Source organism: Eubalaena glacialis, chromosome 10, assembly GCF_028564815.1.
Source record: "Eubalaena glacialis isolate mEubGla1 chromosome 10, mEubGla1.1.hap2.+ XY, whole genome shotgun sequence".
NCBI lineage: Eukaryota > Metazoa > Chordata > Mammalia > Artiodactyla > Balaenidae > Eubalaena > Eubalaena glacialis.
The window spans coordinates 20,087,699-20,109,493 of NC_083725.1; the positions used below are offsets into that span (position 1 = coordinate 20,087,699).

The 21,795-nt window shown below is 37.7% G+C and overlaps 1 protein-coding gene and 1 pseudogene across 1 annotated transcript in view; one reads left to right on the forward strand and one right to left on the reverse strand.

Annotated features, from left to right (window-relative positions):
- DDX10 (DEAD-box helicase 10) overlaps positions 1-21,795 on the forward strand; it is a 269,882-nt gene that overhangs the window by 92,528 nt on the left and 155,559 nt on the right. The gene's annotated exons all lie outside the window — the stretch shown is intronic.
- On the reverse strand, positions 15,687-20,626 carry LOC133099040 (small ribosomal subunit protein uS5-like; annotated as a pseudogene).

Below are 21,795 nucleotides of genomic sequence, written 5' to 3' on the forward strand. Positions count from 1 at the left end.
ATTCTGTGGGTTGTCTTTTCATTTCATTTATGGTTTCCTTTGCTGTGCAAAAGCTTTTGATTTTAATTAGGTTCCATTTGTTTATTTTTGTTTTTATTTCCATTACTCTGGGAGACAGCTTGGAAAAGATATTGCTGTGATTTATGTCGAAGAGTGTTCTGCCTATGTTTTCCTCTAAGAATTTTATAGTATCCGGTCTTACATTTAGGTCACCATTTTGAGTTTATTTTTATGTATGGTGTTAAAGAATGTTCTAATTTCATTTTTTTACATGTAGCTGCCCAGTTTTCCCAGCACCATTTATTGAAGAGACTCCTTTCCTTCATTGTATGGTCTTGCCTCCTTTGCTGTAGATTAATTGACTGTCGGTGTGTGCATTTATTTCAGGGCTTTCTGTCCTGTTCCATAGATCTACATTTCTGTTTTTGTACCAGTACCATACTGTTTTGATGACTGTAGCTTTGTAGTATAGTCTGAAGTCAGGGAGCCTGATTCTTCCAACTCCATTTTTCTTTCACAAGATTGCTTTGGCTATTCAGGGTTTTTGTGTCTCCATACAAATTTTAAGATTTTTTTGTTCTAGTTCTGTGAAAAATGCCATTGGTAATTTGATAGAGATTGCATTGAATCTTAGATTGCCTTGGGTAGTAGAGTCATTTTGACAATATTGATTCTTCCAATTCAAGAACATGGTATATCTTTCCATCTGTTTGTGTCATCTTTGATTTATTTCATCAGCACATTATAATTTTCAGAGTACAGGTCTTTTGTCTCCTTAGGTAGGTTTATTCCTAGGTATTTTATTCTTTTTGATGCAGTGGTAAATGGAATTGTTTCTTTAATTTCTCTTTCTGATCTTTTGTTGTTAGTGTATTGAAGTGCAACAGGTATCTGTGTGTTAATTTTGTATCCTGCAACTTTACTAAATTCATTGATGAGCTCTAGTAGTTTTCTGGTAGCATCTTTAGGATTTTCTATGTATAATATCATGTCATCTGCAGTGACATTTTTACTTCTTCTTCTCCAATTTGGATTTCTTTTATTTCTTTTCTTCTCTAATTGCTGTGGCTAGGACTTCCAAAACGATGTTGAATAAAAGTGGTGAGAGTGGACATCCTTGTCTTGTTCCTAACCTTACAAGAAATGCTTTCAGCTTTTCACCATTGAGTATGATGGTAGCTGTAGTTTTGTCATGTATTGCCTTTATTATGTCAATGTAGATTCCCTCTACTCCCACTTTCTAGAGAGTTTTTATCATAAATGGGTGTTGAATTCTGTCAATAGCTTTTTCTGCATCTATTGAGATGATCATATAGTTCTTATTCTTCAGTTTGTTGATGTGGTATATCACACTGATTGATTTGTGGTTATTGAAAAATCCTTGCATTCCTGGGATAAATCCTACTTGATCATGGTGTATGTTCCTTTTGATATATTGTTGTATTCGGATTGCTAGTATTTTGTTGAGGATTTTTGCTCTATGTTCTTCAGTGATATTGGTCTATAATTTTCTTTTTCTGTGGTATCTTTATCTGGTTTTGGTATCAGGGTGATGGTAGCCTCATAGAATGAGTTTGGGAGTGTTCCTTCCTCTGCAATTTTTTGGAATAGTTTCAGAAGGATAGGTATTAACTCTTCTCTAAATGTTTCATAGAATTCACCTGTGAAGCCATCTGGTCCTGGACTTTTGTTTGTTGGAAGATTTTAAATCATGGTTTCAATTTTAGTACTTGTGATTGATCTGTTCATATTTTCTATTTCTTCTTGGTTCAGTCTTGGGAGATTGTACCTTTCTACGAATTTGTCCATTTCTTCTTGGTTGTCCATTTTATTGGCATATAGTTGCTTGTAGTAGTCTCTTATTATCCTTCGTATTTCTTGGTGTCCATTGTAACGTCTCCTTTTTTATTTCTAAACTTATTGATTTGAGCTGTCTCCCTTTTTTTCTTGGAGTCTGGCTAAAGGTTTATCAATTTTGTTTATCTTTTCAAAGAACCAACTTTTAGTTTCATTGATCTTTTCTATTGTTTTCTTCATTTCTATTTCATTTATTTCTGTTCTGATCTTTATGATTTCTTTCCCTCTATGAGCTTTGGGTTTTGTTTGTTCTTCTTTCTCTAGTTGCTTTAGGTACAAGGTTAGGTTGTTTATTTGTGATTTTTCTTGTTTCCTGAGGTAAGATTGTGTCACTATAAACTTCCCTCTTAGAACTGCTTTTGCCATGTCCCATAGGTTTTGGATCATTGTGCTTTCATTTTCATTTGTCTTAGGTATTTTTTGATTTCCTCTTTGATTTCAGCAGTGATCTATTGGTTGTTTAGTAGCATAGTGTTTAGCCTCCATGTGTTTGTGTTTTTTACAGTTATTTTCCTGTAGTTGTTTTCTAATCTCACAGTGTTTGTGCTCAGAAAAGATGCTTGATATGATTTCAGTTTTCTTAAATTTGCTGTGGCTCGCTTTGTGGCCTAGCATGTGATCAGTCCTGGAGAATGTTCCATGTCCACTTGAGAAGAATGTGTGTTCTGCTCCTTTTGGATGGAATGCTCTATAAATATCAATTAAAGCTGTCTGGTCTAATGTATCATTTAAGGCCTGTGTTTCCTTATTGATCTTCTGTCTGTATGGTCTGTCCTTTGATGAAAGTGGGGTATTTAAGTCCCCCACTATTATTGTGTTACTGTTGATTTCTCCTTTTATTGCTGTTAGTATTTGCCTTATATATTGGGGTGCTCCTATGTTGGGTGCACATATATTTTCAGTTGTTTTATCTTCTTCTTGGATTGGTTCCTTGATCATTATTTAGTGTCCTTCTTTGTCTCTTGTAACAGTCTTTATTTTAAAGTCTATTTTGTCTGACATGAGTATTGCTACTCCAGCTTTCTTTTGATTTTCATTTGCATGGAATACCTTTTTCCATCCCCTCACTTTCAGTCTGTATGTATCCCTAGATCTGAATTGGGTCTCTTGTAGGCAGCATATATATGGGTCTCATTTTTGTATCCATTCATCCAGTCTGTGTCTTTTGGTTGAAGCATTTAATCCATTTACATTTAAGGTACTTATCAATATGTATGTTTGTATTGCCATTTTCTTAATTGTTATGGATTTGTTTTTGTAGGTCTTTTTCTTCCCTTTTTTGTTCTCTTGTGATTTGATGACTAACTTCAGTGTTCTTTTGGATTCCTTTTTCTTTTTTGTGTGTGTATCTATTGTAGATTTTCGGTTTGTGGTTACCATGAGGTTTTGATATAGCAGTCTATATATAACCTAGATTGTTTCAAATTGCTCATCTTTTAATTTCAAATGCACTTCCAATATCCTGCATTTGTGCTCTCCTCTTCTCACAATTGCTGGTTTTGATAACATATTTGTGTACAGATGATTTCCTACCTTTACTTTATGTTTGCCTTTACCAGTGAGTTTTTCTATCTGTAATTTTCTTGTTTCTAATTTTCTTGTTTCTTGTTTTCTTGTTTCTTGTAGTGGCCTTTTCTTTTCCACTTAGAGAAGTTCCTTTAGCATTTGTTGCAAAGCTGGTCTGGTGGTTCTGAGTTCTCTTAGCTTTTGCTTGTCTGTAAAGCTTTTGATTTCTCCATCGAATCTGAATGAGGGCCTTACTGGGTAGAGTATTCTTGGTTGTAGGTTATTCCCTTTCATCACTTTAAATATATCATTCCACTCCCTTCTGGCCTTCAGAGCTTCTGCTGAGAAGTCAGCTGATAACCTTATGAGAATTACCTTGTATGTTATTTGTTGCTTTTCTCTTGTTGCTTTTAATATTTTTTCTTTGTCTTTAATTTTTGTTAATTTGATTACTACGTGTCTTGGCATGTTTCTCCTTGGGTTTATCCTTCCTGGGACTGTCTGTGCTTCCTGGACTTGGGTGACTGTTTCCTTTCCCATGTTAGGGAAGTTTTCAGCTGTTATTTGTTCAAATATTTTCTCAGGTCATTTCTCTCTCTCTTCTCCTTCTGCGACCCCTATAATGCGAATCTTGGTGCATTTAATGTTGTCTCTTAGACTGTCTTCATTTCTTTTCATTCTTTTTTCTTTATTCTTTTCTGCAGCAGTGATTTCCACCATTCAGTCTTCCCGGTCACTTATCCGTTCTCCTGCTTCACTTACTCTGCTGTTTCCTTTTAGTGTATTTTTCATTTCAGTTATTGTATTGTTCATTTCTGTTTGTTTGTTCTTTAGTACTTCTAGGTCTTTGTTAAACATTTCTTGCCTTTTCTCGATCTGTGCCTCCATTCTTTTTCTGAGATCTTGGGATCATCTTCACTATCATTACTCTGAATTCTTTTTCTGGTAGATTGCCTATCTCCACTTCACATAGTTGGTCTTCTGGGGTTTTATCTTGTTCCTTCATCTGGGATATATTCCTGTGCTGTCTCATTTTGTTTAATTTTCTGTGATTGCGGTTTCCATTCTGCAGGCTGCAGGATTGTAGTTCTCCTTGTTTCTGCTATCTATTCTCTGGTGGATGTCTAAGTCTCATGCAGGCTTCCCAATGGGAGGGTCTGGTTCCTGCCCACTAGTGGCTGGAGCTGGGTCTTGTCCCTCTGGTGGGCGGGGCTGTGCTTAGGAAGACTTTAAGTAGCCTGTCTGCTGATGTGTGGGGCTTTGTTCCCTCCCTGTTGGTTGTTTGGCCTTAGGCGGCCCAGCACTGGGAGCTTTCAGACTGCTGGGTGGGGCTAGGTCTTGGGGAGGAAATGGCGGCCTGCAGGAGGGATCATGTCAATGACTACTTGCCGGAACTGCTGCTACCAGTGTATTTGTCCCCACAGGGAGCCACAGCCACCCCCTGCCTCCACAGGAGACCCTCCAATACTAGCAGGTATGTCTGGCCAAGTCTCTTATGAGGTCATTGTTTTTTTCCCTGGGTCCTGGTGTGCATGGGACCTTGTGTGTACCCTCCAAGAGTGGAGTTTCTGTTTCCCCTGGTCCTGTGGAATTCCTGAGATCAAACCCCACTGACTTTCAAAGCCAGATTCCCTGGGGGCTCCTCCTTCTGTTGCCAGAACCCCAGTCTGGGAAGCCTCACGTGGGGCTTAGGACTCTCTCCCTCACGTGGGGGAGAACTTCTGTGGTATAATTACTTTCCGGTGTGTGGGTCACCCACCTGGCGGGCATGGAGTTTGATTTTATTGCGATTGCTCCCCTCCTACTCTCTTGTTGTGGCTTTTTCGTTTTCATTGGATGTAAGGTGTCTTTTTTGGTAGGTTTCAGCATTTATTTTTTGATGGTTTTCAGCAGTTAGTTGTGATTTTGGTGTTTTTGTAAGAAGGGGTGGGCTCACGTCCTTCTACTCCGCCATCTAGCTGGCCAGTTGGCCTTGCTCTGGTTGTTCTTTTTTATGATGATGGATTGTTTCCATGTGTGTTTTATAATTTTGTATTCTGAAGCTATCTTCAGACTACCTTCCCCTGTGGTAATTCTGTGTGCTGTAGTTTGCATATATGTTCCCCTGGACCTGTTTTCTATTTGTTTTGGCACCTGAAGTATCCCAGACTTCACTCAGGTTATTTTCTTGGGTAGGGAGTTCTCAGACCAACCATGTAAATAAACATTGACCTGTTATTCTTCATTTACTTTGTTCTGAATTGGGATGTTTGTATATACACCCTTAGTGTCATATTATTGAGATCTGGGAACTTTCATTTAAGTGTTGGGAATTAAATTGTAGTTCAAGTTGTGTTGTACCTGCCTTATTGTGTGAGATAAGATTTGAACAATCTGAATGATTCTTTGTCATAGAAAGTTATTGACATTGGTGGGTAGAAGGAGTGAGGTTGTTTTGAAAAGTAGGAACTGTTCAAGCTAGTGATACTAAAACTTAGTGGTTGCACAAACTTTTGACACCCATAGTCATTATTGAGGGCCCCAAAGAGCTTTTGTTTCTGGGGGTTATATATGTTGATATTTATTGTATTGGAAATAAACACTGAGAGATTTTTTTTTCTTTTATTTATTTTTAATACAGCAGGTTCTTAATAGTCATCCATTTTATACATATTAGTGTATACATGTCAATCCCAATCTCCCAGTTCATCACACCACCACCCCCACCACCCACCGCTTTCCCCCCTTGGTGTCCATACGTTTGTTCTCTACATCTGTGTCTCAATTTCTGTCCTGCAGACCGGTTCATCTATACCATTTTTCTAGGTTCCATATATATGCGTTAATATATGATATTTGTTTTTCTCTTTCTGACTTACTTCACTCTGTATGACAGTCTCTAGATCCGTCCACGTCTCTACAAATGACTCAATTTCGTTCCTTTTTATGGCTGAATAATATACCATTGTATATATGTACCACATCTTCTTTATCCATTCGTCTGTGAATGGGCATTTAGGTTGTTTCCATGACCTGGCTATTGTAAATAGTGCTGCAATGAACGCTGGAGTGCATGTGTCTTTTTGAATTATGGTTTTCTCTGGGTATATGCCCAGTAGTGGGATTGCTGGGTCATATGGTAATTCTATTTTTAGTTTTTTAAGGAACCTCCATACTGTCTCCATAGTGGCTGTATCAATTTACATTCCCACCAACAGTGCAAGAGGGTTCCCTTTTCTCCACACCCTCTCCAGCATTTGTTGTTTGTAGATTTTCTGATGTTGCCCATTCTGACTGGTGTGAGGTGATATCTCATTGTAGTTTTGATTTGCATTTCTCTAATAATTAGTGATGTTGAGCATCTTTTCATGTGCTTCTTGGCCATCTGTATGTCTTCTTTGGAGAAAAGTCTATTTAGGTCTTCTGCCCATTTTTGGATTGGGCTGTTTGTTTTCTTAATATTGAGCTGCATGAGCTGTTTATATATTTTGGAGATTAATCCATTGTCCATTGATTCGTTTGCAAATATTTTCTCCCATTCTGAGGGTTGTCTTTTCATCTTGTTTATGGTTTCCTTTGCTGTGCAAAAGCTTTTAAGTTTCTTTAGGTCCCATTTGTTTATTTTTGGTTTTATTTCCATTACTCTAGGAGGTGGATCAAAAAAGATCTTGCTGTGATTTATGTCAAAGAGTGTTCTTCCTATGTTTTCCTCGAGTTTTATAGTGTCCGGTCTTACATTTAGGTCTCTAATCCATTTTGAGCTTATTTTTGTGTATGGTGTTAGGGAGTGTTCTAATTTCATTCTTTTACGTGTAGCTGTCCAGTTTTCCCAGCACCACTTATTGAAGAGACTGTCGTTTCTCCATTGTATATCCTTGCCTCCTTTGTCATAGATTAGTTGACCATAGGTGCGTGGGTTTATCTCTGGGCTTTCTGTCTTGTTCCATTGATCTATGTTTCTGTTTTTGTGCCAGTACCATATTGTCTTGATGACTGTAGCTTTGTAGTATAGTCTGAAGTCAGAGAGTCTGATTCCTCCTGCTCCGCTTTTTCCCTCAAGACAGCTTTGGCTATTCGGGGTCTTTTGTGTCTCCATACAGATTTTAAGATTTTTTGTTCTAGTTCTGTAAAAAGTGCCATTGGTAATTTGATAGGGATTGCATTGAATCTGTAGATTGCTTTGGGTAGTATAGTCATTTTCACAATATTGATTCTTCCAATCCAAGAACATGGTATATCTCTCCATCTGTTGGTATCATCTTTAATTTCTTTCATCAGTGTCTTAGTTTTCTGCATACAGGTCATTTGTCTCCTTAGGTAGGTTTATTCCTAGGTATTTTATTCTTTTTGTTGCAGTGGTAAATGGGAGTGTTTCCTTAATTTCTCTTTCAGATTTTTCATCATTAGTGTATAGGAATGCAAGAGATTTCTATGCATTAATTTTGTATCCTGCTACTTTACCAAAGTCATTGAAGCTCTAGTAGTTTTCTTGTGGCATCTTTAGGATTCTCTATGTATAGTATCATGTCATCTGCAAACAGTGACAGTTTTACTTTTTCTTTTCCAATTTGTATTCCTTTCATTTCTTTTTCTTCTCTGATTGCCGTGGCTAGGACTTCCAAACTATGTTGAATAATAGTGGCAAGCGTGGACATCCTTGTCTTGTTCCTGATCTTAGAGTAAATGCTTTCAGTTTTTCACCATTGAGAATGATGTTTGCTGTGGGTTTGTTGTATATGGCCTTTATTATGTTGAGCTAGGTTCCCTCTATGCCCACTTTTGGAGAGTTTTTGTCATAAATGGGTGTTGAATTTTGTCAAAAGCTTTTTCGGCATCTATTGGGATGATCACATGGATTTTATTCTTTAATATGTTAATATGGTGATTCACATTGATTGATTTGCATATATTGAAGAATTCTTGCATCCCTGGGATAAATCCCACTTGATCATGGTGTATGATTCTTTTAATGTGTTGTTGGATTCTGTTTGCTAGTATTTTGTTACGTATATTTGCATCTATATTCATCAGTGATATTGGTCTGTAATTTTCTTTTTTTGTAGTATCTTTGTCTGGTTTTGATATCAGGGTGATGGCAGCCTCATAAAATGAGTTTGGGAGTTTTTGGAAGAGTTTGAGAAGGGTGGGTGTTAGCACTTCTCTAAATGTTTGATAGAATTCACCTATGAGGCCATCTGGTCCTGGACTTTTGTTTGTTGGAAGATTTTTAATCACAGTTTCAATTTCATTATTTGCGATTGGTCTGTTCTTATTTTCTGTTTCTTCCTGGTTCAGTCTTGGAAGGTTATACCTCTCTAAGAATTTGTTCTAAGAATTTGTCTGTTTCTTCCAAGTTGTCCATTTTATTGGCATAGAGTTGCTTGTAGTAGTCTTTTATGATCCTTTGTATTTCTGCAGTGTCTGTTGTAACTTCTCCTTTTTCATTTCTAATTTTATTGATTTGAGTCCTCTCCCTCTTTTTCTTGATGAGTCTGGCTAATGGTTTATCAATTTTGTTTATCTTCTCAATGAATCAGCTTTTAGTTTTATTGATCTTTGCTATTGTTTTCTTTGTTTCTATTTCATTTATTTCTGCTCTGATCTTTATGATTTCTCTCCTTGTGCTAACTTTGGGTTCTGTTTGTTCTTCTTTCTCTAGTTCCTTTAGGTGTAAGGTTAGATTGTTTATTTGAGATTTTTCTTGTTTCTTGAGGTAGGCTTGTATAGCTACAAACTTCCCTCTTAGAACTGCTTTTGCTTCATCCCATGTTTTGAATCGTCGTGTTTTCATTGTCATTTGTCTCTAGGTATTTTTTGATTTCCTCTTTGATTTCCTCAGTGATCTCTTGGTTATCTAGTAACGTATTGTTTAGCTTCCATGTGTTTGTGTTTTTTACGTTTTTTTCCCTGTAATTCATTTCTAATCTCATAGCGTTGTGGTCAGAAAAGATGCTTGATAGGATTTCAATTTTCTTAAATTTACTGAGGCTTGATTTGTGACCCAAGATGTGATCTATCCTGGAGAATGTTCTGTGCGCACTTGAGAAGAAAGTGTAATCTGCTCTTTTTGGATGCAATGTCCTATAAATATCAATTAAATCTATCTGGTCTATTGTGTCATTTAAAGCTTCTGTTTCCTTATTTATTTTCATTTTGGATGATCTGTCCATTGGTGTAACTGAGGTGTTAAAGTCCCTCACTATTATTGTGTTACTGTCGATTTTCTCTTATATAGTTGTTAGCAGTTGCGTTATGTATTGAGGTGCTCCTATGTTGGGTGCATATATTTTTATAATTGTTAATATCTTCTTCTTGGATTGATCCCTTGATCATTATGTAGTGTCCTTCCTTGTCTCTTGTAACATTTTTTTTTAAGGTCTATTTTGTCTGATATGAGTATTGCTACTTCAGCTTTCTTTTGATTTCCATTTGCATAGAATATCTTTTTCCATCCCCTCACTTTCAGTCTGTATGTATCCCTAGTTCTGAATTGGGTCTCTTGTAGACAGTATATATATGGGTCTTGTTTTTGTATGCATTCAGCAAGCCTGTGTCTTTTGCTTGGAGCATTTAATCCATTCACGTTTAAGGTAATTATTGATATGTATGTTCCTATGACCATTTTCTTAATTGTTTTGGGTTTGTTTTTGTAGGTCCTTTTCTTCTCTTGTGTTTCCCACTTAGAGAAGTTCCTTTAGCATTTGTTTTATAGCTGGTTTGGTGGTATTGAATTCTCTTAGCTTTTGCTTGTATGTGAAGCTTTTGATTTCTCCATCGAATCTGAATGAGATCCTTGCTGGGTAGAGTAATCTTGGTTGTAGGTTCTTCCCTTTCATCACTTTAAGTGTATCGTGCCACTCCCTTGTGGCTTGTATAGTTTCTGCTGAGAAATCAGCTGTTAACCTTATGGGAGTTCCCTTGTATGTTATTTGTCGTTTTTCCCTTGCTGCTTTCAATAATTTTTCTTTGTCTTTAATTTTTGCCAGTTTGATTACTGTTTGTCTCGGCGTGTTTCTCCTTGGGTTTATCCTGTATGGGACTCGCTGCGCTTCCTGGACTTGGGTGGCTATTTCCTTTCCCATGTTAGGGAAGTTTTTGACTATAATCTCTTCAAATATTTTCTCTGGTCCTTTCTCTTTCTCTTCTCCTTCTGGGACCCCTATAATGCGAATGTTATTGCATTTAATGTTGTCCCAGAGGTTCCTTAGGCTGTCTTCATTTCTTTTCATTCTTTTTTCTTTATTCTGTTCTGCAGCAGTGAATTCCACCATTCTGTCTTCCAGGTCACTTATCCGTTCTTCTGCCTTGCCTTTGTTATTCTGCTGTTGATTCCTTCTAGTGTATTTTTCATTTCAGTTATTGTATTGTTCATCTCTGTTTGTTAGTTCTTTAATTCTTCTAGGTCTTTGTTAAACATTTTTTGCATCTTCTCGATCTTTGCCTCCAACCTTTTTCTGAGGTCCTGGATCATCTTCACTATCATTATTCTGAATTCTTTTTCTGGAAGGTTGCCTATCTCCACTTCATTTAGTTGTTTTTCTGGGGTTTTATCTTGTTCCTTCATCTGGTACATAGCCCTCTGCCTTTTCATCTTGTCTGTCTTTCTGTGAATGTGGTTTTTGTTCCACAGGCTGCAGGATTGTAGTTCTTCTTGCTTCTGCTGTCTGCCCTCTGGTGGATCAGGCTATCTAAGAGGCTTGTGCAAGTTTCCTGATGGGCGGGACTGGTGGTGGGTATTGCTGGCTGTTGCTCTTGTGGGCAGAGCTCAGTAAAACTTTAATCCGCTTGTCTGCTGATGGGTGGGGCTGGGTTCCCTCCCTGTTGGTTGTGTGGCTTGAGGCAACCCAACACTGGAGCCTACCTGGGCTGTTTGGTGGGGCTAATGGCAGACTCTGGGAGGGCTCATGCCAAGGAGTACTTCCCAGAACTTCTGCTGCCAGTGTCCTTGTCCCACCGGTGAGCCACAGCCACCCCCCGCCTCTGCAGGAGACCCTCCAACACTAGCAGGTAGGTCTGGTTCCGTCTCCCCTGGGGTCACTGCTCCTTCCCCTGTGTCCCAGTGCGCACACTACTTTGTGTGTGCCTTCCAAGAGTGGAGTCTCTGTTTCCCCCAGTCCTGTCGAAGTCCTGCAATCAAACCCCGCTAGCCTTCAAAGTCTGTTTCTCTACGAATTCCTCCTCCCGTTGTAGGACCCACAGGTTGGGAAGCCTGACGTGGGGCTCAGAACCTTCACTCCAGTGGGTGGACTTCTGTGGTATAAGTGTTCTCCAGTCTGTGAGTCACCCACCCAGCAGTTATGGGATTTGATTTTACTGTGATTGCACCCCTCCTACCTTCTCATTTTGGCTTCTCCTTTGTCTTTGGATGTGGGGTATCTTTTTAGTGAGTTCCAGTGTCTTCCAGTCGATGATTGTCCAGCAGCTAGTTGTGATTCTCGTGTTCTCACAAGAGGGAGTGAGAGCATGTCCTTCTAGTCTGCCATCTTGGTTACAAGCTCCATGGATGCTATTTTAAATGGCTAAGTTTGTGGTAATTTGTTATGCAGCAATTGAAAACTAATACAACAGGGATTTCACCCAGCAAGATTTCCTTCTTTCTTGGTAATCCCGTTCAGTTCCTACTTGATTTTGGTTGCCCTCCAGTGCCTTCAAAGAGTTGTTTTACATATTTTGAGTGGAGTTTATAATTGCCATCTGTGGGAGTGCTAGTAGGTTATAATCTATTTTACCATTGCTGGAGCTAAAACTCTGCATATTAATTTCAGGGTTTCCTTTTCTTTAAAAATTATTTATATGGTCTTCATGTTAGTTATACAATATTTCAGTCTGTTGAAGTACCATTCTCCTAATGTTAGCTATTTGGTTGTTTCTGATTTTTGCTATAAAAAGCAAAAATATCTTATATGAGTCTGTGTTTTGGTTTTGTTGATTTATTTACTTAGAATAAATTTGGGGTAGAGTTCCTAGGTTAAAGAGATTAGAGGAAATAAAGCTTTTGGAGGGATATGTGAGTTCACATTCTGCTATGCTACTTACTAGCTGTGAGACTGTGGTAATTCAACCTGTTGGAGCCTTATTTTCATCTTATGTGAAAAGTTAAGAAAATCTGTCCTTTGTGGTTGTTTGAGCATTAAATTATATAGCTTATAGAAAGCACTGGGAAAAGAGAGGGTACTTAATGGTAGATGAAGGGATGAGGATTATGATGATAGCTATTGATGTGTTTTGCCATCTTGCTTTCTGATAGTAAAATGCCAATTTACAGTTGGATTGCCTTCTTTAATAGGTCTTCTGTGTAACTAATGACACAAGGAGGGACAACTACAAAATGCAGAGCACAGGACAGCATAGCTGAAGTTAAAGATGAAAGAACAGACTTTATAATACTACCGCATACATATTTGGTGCTGAATCAGGTCTCCAAAAGATATAATTGTCCTATCCTCCTTAGTTGGTGCATCAAAAGGAAATCTTTTGAGATGACTTAGAGGGGTGGTTTCTGGACACTTTCTTTCCCTCTGTGCTTCGGTTTAGGTCTAGTATGTTTGTTCAGGCCAGCAGACTATATTATCTGGTTTGTTTCCAGTATAGCTGTCATTTGAATAATCTGAAAAGCTTTTTATTGGAGGTCTTTATCAAGTGCTAGTTGGATTTGTAATTTTTCTAGTTTACCACATCCTCCATAAATATACTTGTCTTGTCTCTGTGTCCCAAGGGATGCTATTATATTACAACTCATTGAAATAACATATTCTTAGCATTCCATTCAAGCATTTTATTAATATAGATGCCTGGGTTATATTGTTGCAGAATGTTTTTTATTGACAACTTGCTCTCTTTTTATTTGGATGGGGCAATAAATACAGGTACTTAATTTACATAAGCCTATTAAATGAAATTCTCAAGAGGAAAGAAAATAATTTTAAATGCAGTTTACAGTGTGGAAACAGCTGATCCACTTACAAATAATCTCATTTAGTGGAATTGGATTGAATGAAGAAAAAAAAACTTTGCATAACATTATTGTTTGTAATATATACCAAAGGGTATTTATGATACTGAGCTGCATGAAGAGATTAACTCTATTCCTATTGACCCCTTCTCTTCTCTCTTCTTACCCCTAGAGGGTAAAAGAAGAAAGAGGGTTTTTGTTTTGTTTTCCAAAATGGTTCTATCAATGTGCAATTAAAATGGCTTTCCTTTAAAAGGGAAGCAAAGAGTCTGAGCTGCAGTTATTAGATGTTCTAAAAGTGTAGTTCAAGTTGCAAACCAGAGAATCATCTCTCCCGAATGTTTGTTTCCTTTCTTGAATGAATAATTTTCAGACTTTTTTTTTCGGGGTAGAAATAAAATTAGCAAGAGAGTATGAATAGGACAACTGAATTGTTCTATTTTTAATATCTCTTCAAAAGTTTTTAAAAGTGTCTTCTGTAACATCATAAGGATTTTGTTTCCATTGGCCATTGGGAGTTAAGAGCACAGTCATCAGAAGAGATTATTCTCACATTTTCCTCTTTGACCTTCACAAACGTGCATTTTCTTTGACCTTCACAAAGGTGCATTTTCTTTCTTCACAAAGGTGCATTTTCTTTCTTCAGCAAATGTGGAACATGGAGCCCATTTGTTTAAAGGGTTGCAGCCTTAGGGCACAAATATAACACATCAGCTGTTCCAATTAATTTGTGGCAAGCTCAGGTGATGACTTTGATACGTTGGATCATGTATGGTGTGGATATGGGACTTGGTTACCTTAGAAACCATCTTTTTTTCTTAGGTTTCTGCTTAGGAATAGTGATTCTTACAGGCAATTCTGCAGAAGATTTTCAGATTTGAATTTGGATGTAGAGGACTCACCCACATTCTTCAGAGAAAGCACAAGCCTAGAATTCTTCTCCCATTAATTCATTCTGCAATCATTTTTAAAAACCTGGATATGGTTAAAATTTGTATCATCAGTTTTTCTCATCTGCAATTAAATTCTAGTTACATTATTTCTAAATCACAAATTCTGCAGTTTCATTGTCCCAGGATCACTTTCTGCTTGCTTCTTTCTATACATTTTATTAATCTATGGTAGTGTACCTGAGGCCACTACTCATGCACTATATTATCCTCATAACTGCTATTTTTTGTACATGTTTGGACGTTACTTTTATGAAAGCAATTTGACTAATCCTGTGGAGAGAACTGAATATTCTTTTTCTCATCAGTACCTCATTAAAGTTGCAAATGAAAACTTTTTATAGTGACCCAGTTTGCAGTGTCTACCAACCAGTAGGAGGCTGGGATCAAATCTTCTTGAGAGCATTTAGAGTGTGAGGAAGATGGAGACAGACTCTTGGGAATAGAAAAAGAATCCCACAGAAGAGTGGGATGGGAGGAAAGCCAGAGAGAGAGTATCAAGAAAGGAAGAGTAATCAGTGATATCAAATTTTGCCTGACAGGTTAATTAATTTCTCCTAGATCCATCCCTTCCTTCCTGCTCACTGATGCGGCCTGACTTAAGGTTATTTCTCTATTTTTCACACATATATACTCTGTCTGAAATATCCTTTTTCAGTGTCTACAACATTATGAATTCCTGTTAAACCTGTAAAACTTCGATTGTTCATTGCTTCTTTGAAACTGTTACTAGCTCCTGTTCCCTGTGATTTCCCTCTATCATGTATAGGCTTCTGTCATTGAAATTATTTACCAGGTATTAAAATCATCTCTGTGACTATTTCTCCCATTAGACTGAGCTTTTTAAGATAGGGACTGTTTTAATCAACCTTGGACATCTAGTGCCTAACACAGTTTGGCTTTAATGGAAGCTTAAAAATAATCAAGAAAGAACTGCAAAGACTCAAAAGGGGTCATTAATTTTAGCAATGAGGCAATAATTGGTGACCTTTCCCAGAGCAATTTTAATCAAGTAGTGGAGGTGGAAGCCATATTGAAATGGGTTGATAAATGAAGAGATAAGTGGCCACAGTTCAGGTTGACTGTAAAAGGCATGGGTGGGAGTGGAGGCCGTAGCTGGCAGGGCAGGGAATATAAGGTGCAGAGTCTTATACTGTGTGTAAGAAGTGGGAGGTGTGAACATAATTCAAGGCCTAAGACAAGGAGCCCTGCACCTTATGGAAGCCAGTGGGGACATTGAAGAGCAGCAGGTTCAGGAGGGGTGGGAGGGATCTAGTCCAGGGTCTGGGGGAGAGGTGAGCTTCGGGCGTGACAAGCTGTCCACATTCCCTTGAGAACGAAATGAAGAAAAGTTTAAATAATTGACTCAGAAGTGAATTTAGGGAGAGAATCCTTTATTTTTTTAAACAGGTTTAATTCACTTTACTTTTCTGGTATGAAAGCTATGTGGTGACCACAGTTGGATCCTGGGTCCTCTGCAGGGAGACTCTGGTTTGGGTCCTTTTGAGATGGTCAGTGAATTCCTGATAGGGAGACTTGGTGAAAGTGGTCTCTGTAGAGGCTTAGGGATACAGCTGTAGGTTTGGAGATGACATCAAAAGCAGCTTTCGTGAAGTTGCCAGGGAGCGTTCTAGCCATCCTCAGTACCGTCTGCAGCAGCTTCTTGGGTCTAGGGGCCTAGATGATGCCAGTGCCCCTGGGGGTGAGGATGAGGAGCACCTGCATAGAGCCACAGCGGCTAGTCACCTTGCAAGGGATGGTTAGGGCTTGCTGATCTTGTGTCCCCAGTAGCCTCGCCACACAGGGGGTGATGAAGAGCCTGGCCTGGATGGTAGCCCCGAAGATGGCAGTGGCTACCTCCATGGAGTGCTTAACACCCAGACCAGCACGTCTGTAGTAAACCCCAGTGGTGACAGATGCCTTAAACCTGGTCCACTGGCCAGCACAGGTCTGCTTTTGCATGGGCATAATCTTCAAAACCTTGAGGGACATCCCTGAAAAAAGTCAGTGATCTCAGATTCTGTGAAGGGCAAGGAGAAGAAAGAGATCTCCTCCAGGGACTTTACTTCATATCCTTGACCAGGCAGCTCAGTTTGGTGACAGGGACCCACTTCTTGTCCTTTGCCGTGCCTCCACGGAGCCCTTCCCGTAGCACCTGCCCATCATCCACCGTTACATGTTCTCTTGGAGAAGAAATGCAGAATTCTTCAAATCAGGTGCTTTCTCCTCTTGTACCTTAAATCAGAGCCAAAGTTGAGTATACACCAGCAGCATAGGCTTGTTAGCAGTTGCTTTTACTGTGTTTAGGTAGTTTGAATTGATGAGCAGAACAAAGAAGGAAATGTCATCTGTGTATTGTTTCATTCTGGTTTTTGTGAATGTCCTTATTCATTTCAGACTAATATTATAGGTATATCTGGGAGATAGCTCTTAAAATACTTGTGAAAAATATATGTGCAAGTTGATATTTTATACTACTGTATCATTCAGTTTCAAAGAAGAAACTCTAGTCATTTGAAGATGCAATTGAGCAGGCTCAATCTGTTCAAATATTCAAAATTAGATGTATTTTATAAGCTTTGAAAAGATCTTTTCAGTAAAATGACGTCATTTTTTGCTGGCTCCTGTAAAATTGGCTTGTCCTTTGTCAACAGAATGACTGAAGTTCTGCTTCCTGTTTATACAGCTAAACTTTTTATCCTGAAAATTGTATTGCCAGGCGTAGCCTGTAGGATACTTTCCATTGCAAGAAACAGGAAACACAACCAGAAGTGGCTTAAAAAATGAGAAGAATTGTTAATTACATAATGAGAAACCTGGATGAAAGACAGTTCTATTGTCAGTTAATTCAAAAAGTTTTCAAAATCAAGGTTCTTTCCATCTTTCTGCTCTTAGTTAATATTGAGTTGACTTTTGTCCTCAGACTTGTCCCCTAATGATTAAAAAGACACTGTTACTCCAGACCAGTTAAATGAGAATCACTATTGGGGAGTGAGGGAGTCCAGTCATTAGTCCATTTAAAAGTTCCCAGATGATTCTATCCTGCAGCTTGCTAGGACTGAGAACAGTTACACCAAATAAGATTAACCCTGGGGATTATAATCCCAGCTACCGTGAAGTGTATGGCCATTTGATAGCTGAAGAAAACAGGAGTTCTTTTAGCAAGGAATAATGGAGAAGAATTAGGCCAATATTGTCTGCCATGCTACAGATGATTTATTTAAAGTGTAAAAAACAAATAATATGTTTTGAATTCATGTTTGATCATTATTATCGCTTTAAAAAGCTATGTAAATTGTTCCTACCCCTTGCCTTAGAGACAAATCTTCAGATAGGCAGTTTTATTAACCCAGTGAACTACAAAGAAAATGTTTTGGCTAGGAAGGAAGCAGGAGTATTAAAGCATACTTTCTGGCATTTGGTGTGTAGATAAATATCCATCTTTAAGTAAATATAAAGTAATGATCTATGTTGCCTTGTCTAAGGATTGTAGTCGACTCTTGATCAATCAGAATTGAGTCTCTTCTTCATGGGTTATATAACATGTGCTCTTTGTTTTGACTGTCTTGTTTTTTAATTTTCAGATGCATTCTACCTCTGCCAACATGTACCAGAACAGAATTTGTTATTATTTCTTCTAAACTTTGTGTGGCTTAATGACGTTACCATTTTCCAGCCAAGACATTTCACTTGTATTCGTATAGCATCTCTGGCAAGCATGTTTTCTCTTCTTTCTTGCTCACAGACATTCTGCCACTTGAGGGTCTCCTTTGCTTTTGACTCCGAAATACCATCTTACAAGGTCCTCCCTCTCCTTCCCTTTGCTTCCCATATGTTTTTCAGTCTCTCTGTTTTAGTTTATCCGTAATAGTGCTTCTGGAGTTATCGTCCTAAAATTTAGATAGGATCATGTTTTTACATTGCCCTATCTACCACTTATCTACAGAATAAAAATTCAGTGTGTTAGATTGTCTTTTCCAAGATAGTCATAAACATATTTCCCATCTCACACACTCTGCTTTATACTGTGACGTTGATACTTTTCCCATGAAGAGGTGGGGTCTGTGTCCCTTCACTAGAATCTGGGCAGGCTTCTGACTGTGGTGGAAGAGACACTAATGTGACCGCCTAGACTAGGTCATAAAGAGTGATAGGGCTTCTGCCTGTACCTTTGGGATACTTAGTATTGGAACCGAAGTCACCATGATGTGAGTGAGAGCCCAGCCAAAACCTTCCCTGCAGCCCTTGCTAAGCTTCCAGCTCCCACCATCTTCCTGCCCTGTGAGTGATCTTAGAAGTGGATCCTTCCCCCAGTTAAGCCACCCAAGCTGACCTTTGTGGAGCAGGACTGAGCCATCCCTGCCAAGTCCGCCTATATTGGAAAATCATGGGGGAAAAAAAAAGTTACTTGTATTTAAAATGACCAGATTTTTCTTTTTAAAATCAGCTTTGATGAAGTATAAGGTCCATAAAATTTCAGTAATGTTCAGTATACAATTCAATGAATTTTGACAAATATTTGCAGTCTTTTCACACTAACACAATCAAAATAGAACAGTTACATCATTTTACAAAGTTCTCTTGTATACCTTTGCATTCAGTCCCCTGTCACTATCCTTAGTCCCTGGTAACCGCTGATCTGCTTTCTGTTATTAGAGTTTTGCCTTTTGCAGAATGGAATATTTGTTTCTGTACTAGTTTTTGGCTGTTATAAATATACCTGTTATGAATAGTCAAGTATAAGTCTTTTTGTAGGCATCAGTTTTCATTGGTAAAGAGTGGAATTGCTGGGTTATATGGTAGTACATGCTTAATTTTTTAAACTGCCTGTTTTCCAAAGTAGTTTTTCCAGCAATGTATGAGAGTTTTAGTTGCCCTGTGTTTTTGCTAGTTCTTGTTATTGCTGTCTTTTTTTTTTTTTTAAGTTCAGCCATTCTCATGGGTGTAAAGGCATCTTATTGCTGTTTTAATTTGCATAGCCCTAATGACTAGTTGTGTCGACATCCTTCCTGTGTTTGCTATTTCTATATCTTCTTTGATAAAGTATCTATTCAAGTCATCTGCCATGTAAAAAAAGATTGGGTTGTTTATCTCTTTAATACTTAGTTTTAAGATTTTTTATATATTTGGGATATGTTTCCTATCAGATATATAGTTTGTAAATATTTCCTCCTGTTCCGTGGGTTGTCTTTTCACTTTCTTGATGGTGTCCTTTGAAGCACAAAGTTTATAATTTTGGTCAAGGTACAGTTTATCAATTTTTTTTTTTGTGGTTCATGTCTTTCGTGTTTTATCTAAAAAAACAAACAAAAACTTTGCCTAAACAAGGTCACAAAGATTTTTCTCCTGTGTTTTCTTCTAGAAGCTTTATATTTTTAGCTCTTGCATCTAGGGGTATGACCGATTTTGAGTTAATTTTTGTATATGGTGTGGGGGAAGTTTCAAAGTTCATTTGTATATTTTCAACAACATTTGTTAAAAAGACCATCTTTTTCTCATTGAAATATCTTGGCACCTTTCTTGAAAATCAATTGACCATATTCATATGGGTTTGTTTCTGGAGTATGTGTTCTGTTCCCTTGATTATCTGTTTATCCTTATGCCAATATTGTACTCTCTTGATTACTGCAGCTTTTTAGTCAACCTTGAAATCAGTTAGTGTTAAGTTTTCCAACATTTGTTCTTTTTTCAAAGATGTTCTAACTGTTCCAGGTTCTTTGCATTTCCATATAGATTTTATAATAAGCTTTTAATTACTATGAAAAGGTTTGCTAGAATGGGGATTGGATTGAATATATTGATTAATTTACTGACAGTAACATCTTTAGTATTTTTTCTCATTTTGCATATCCATTTACTTAGTTCTTTTAGCAGTGTTTAGTAGTTTTCAGTGTATAATTTTGCACATGTTTTGTGAAATTTATTCTTTGCACTAATGGTGGCAGTCCAGATAGGGTTCAGTTACTAAAGAACACTCAAAGGCTCCAAAATTAGAAATTTATTGCAGGGAAAGGATTCAGTATAGCAACAGGATTAGAACATTAAGGATATGCGTTGCGGCCAGAGGTTCCCTGATTGCAAGAGCTTTAGAAGGGCTAGCCATGACCTCTGACTGTCCTCTTTGTTGATCATATGGACACACTTTTTCTCTCAGATCAGGTGCCATCAGGTGATGTGTGCACAGAACCATGTAGCCCCTAATGGAGTCTAGGCTGGTACTCCTTATACTCTGCTGGTCATGTAGGCATAGTCTTTCCCATAACCAGCCCCAAAGGTAGAGCCCTCTGTGGTGTTTCACTAAGACCAGATGCAAATCATCAAATCTCACTTATCAATAAACATTGTTGACAGTCTGATACTCTGAAACTTACCTTAAACCCATCAGTACAAAGCAACACTATCAAGCCATACATTTCATGTCTTGATAGGGATCAGCACCATACGGGTACATTTTTACTTTAGCAGAACAACTCGGGCTAATTCCAGGTGTGCTGCAGTTGACTCACATCCCTAAATTTTTCTTTGGTCCTGTTATAATTGGTATTTTAAAAAATTTCTATTTCCAATGTGTATTGCTTTTATATGTAAATAAAACATGCTTTTTGTATATTGACCTTATATCCTGTGACCTTGCTAACTCACTTATTACTTTTAGTAGCTTTTTGTAGATTTCCTAGGCATTTTTACATTGAAAGTCTTGCAGTCTTTGAATAAGGGTAGTGTTTCTTCATTCTTACCAATCTGTATGCCTTTTATTTCTTTTTCTTGCCTTGTTGCATTGGCTAAGAACTCTAGTACAATATTGACTAAAAGTGATGACAGCATTCTTTCTGATCTTAGAGATAAAACATTCAGTATCTCAGCATTAAGTAGGATGTCGTCTCTAGGATTTTTATAGATATTATTTATCAAGTTAAAGGATTTCCTTTTCCTTTTATTCCAAGTTTTTATCATGAATGGATATTGAATTTTGTCAAATACCTTTTTTGCTTTCATTAAGACAATCATTTGGTTCCTTTGGTGGTGGCGGGGGTATGTTAGTCTGTTAATATGGTGAACTTGTATTGATTTTTGAATGTTAAACCAGCTTTGCATTCCTGGAATAGACCTCTCTTGACCATGATTCTTTTTATATATTGCTTCGTTCAATTTGCAAATATCCTGTTAAGGATTTTTACTTCTGGGTCTATGAGAAACATTGGTCTTTAGTTTTCTTTTTTTGTAATACCTTTGTCTAATTTGGGTATTAGGGTAATGCTTGACTCACAGAATGATTTGGAGCCTGTTTCTTCTTCCGTATTTTGCACAAGTTTATGCAGCATTGTTATCTATTTCTTACATGTTTGGTATAACTCACCAGTGAAGCCATCTGGACTTGTGAATTTTCTTTGTGGGTAGGTTTTTAAACTACGAATTCTTTTTCTCTAATAAATATAGGGCTATTCAGGTTATCTATTTTTTTCTTGGATGACCTTCAGTAGTTTGTACCGTTCAAAAAATTTGTCCATTGCATTTAAGTTACTGAATTTGTTGATATAGAATTCTTAGTAA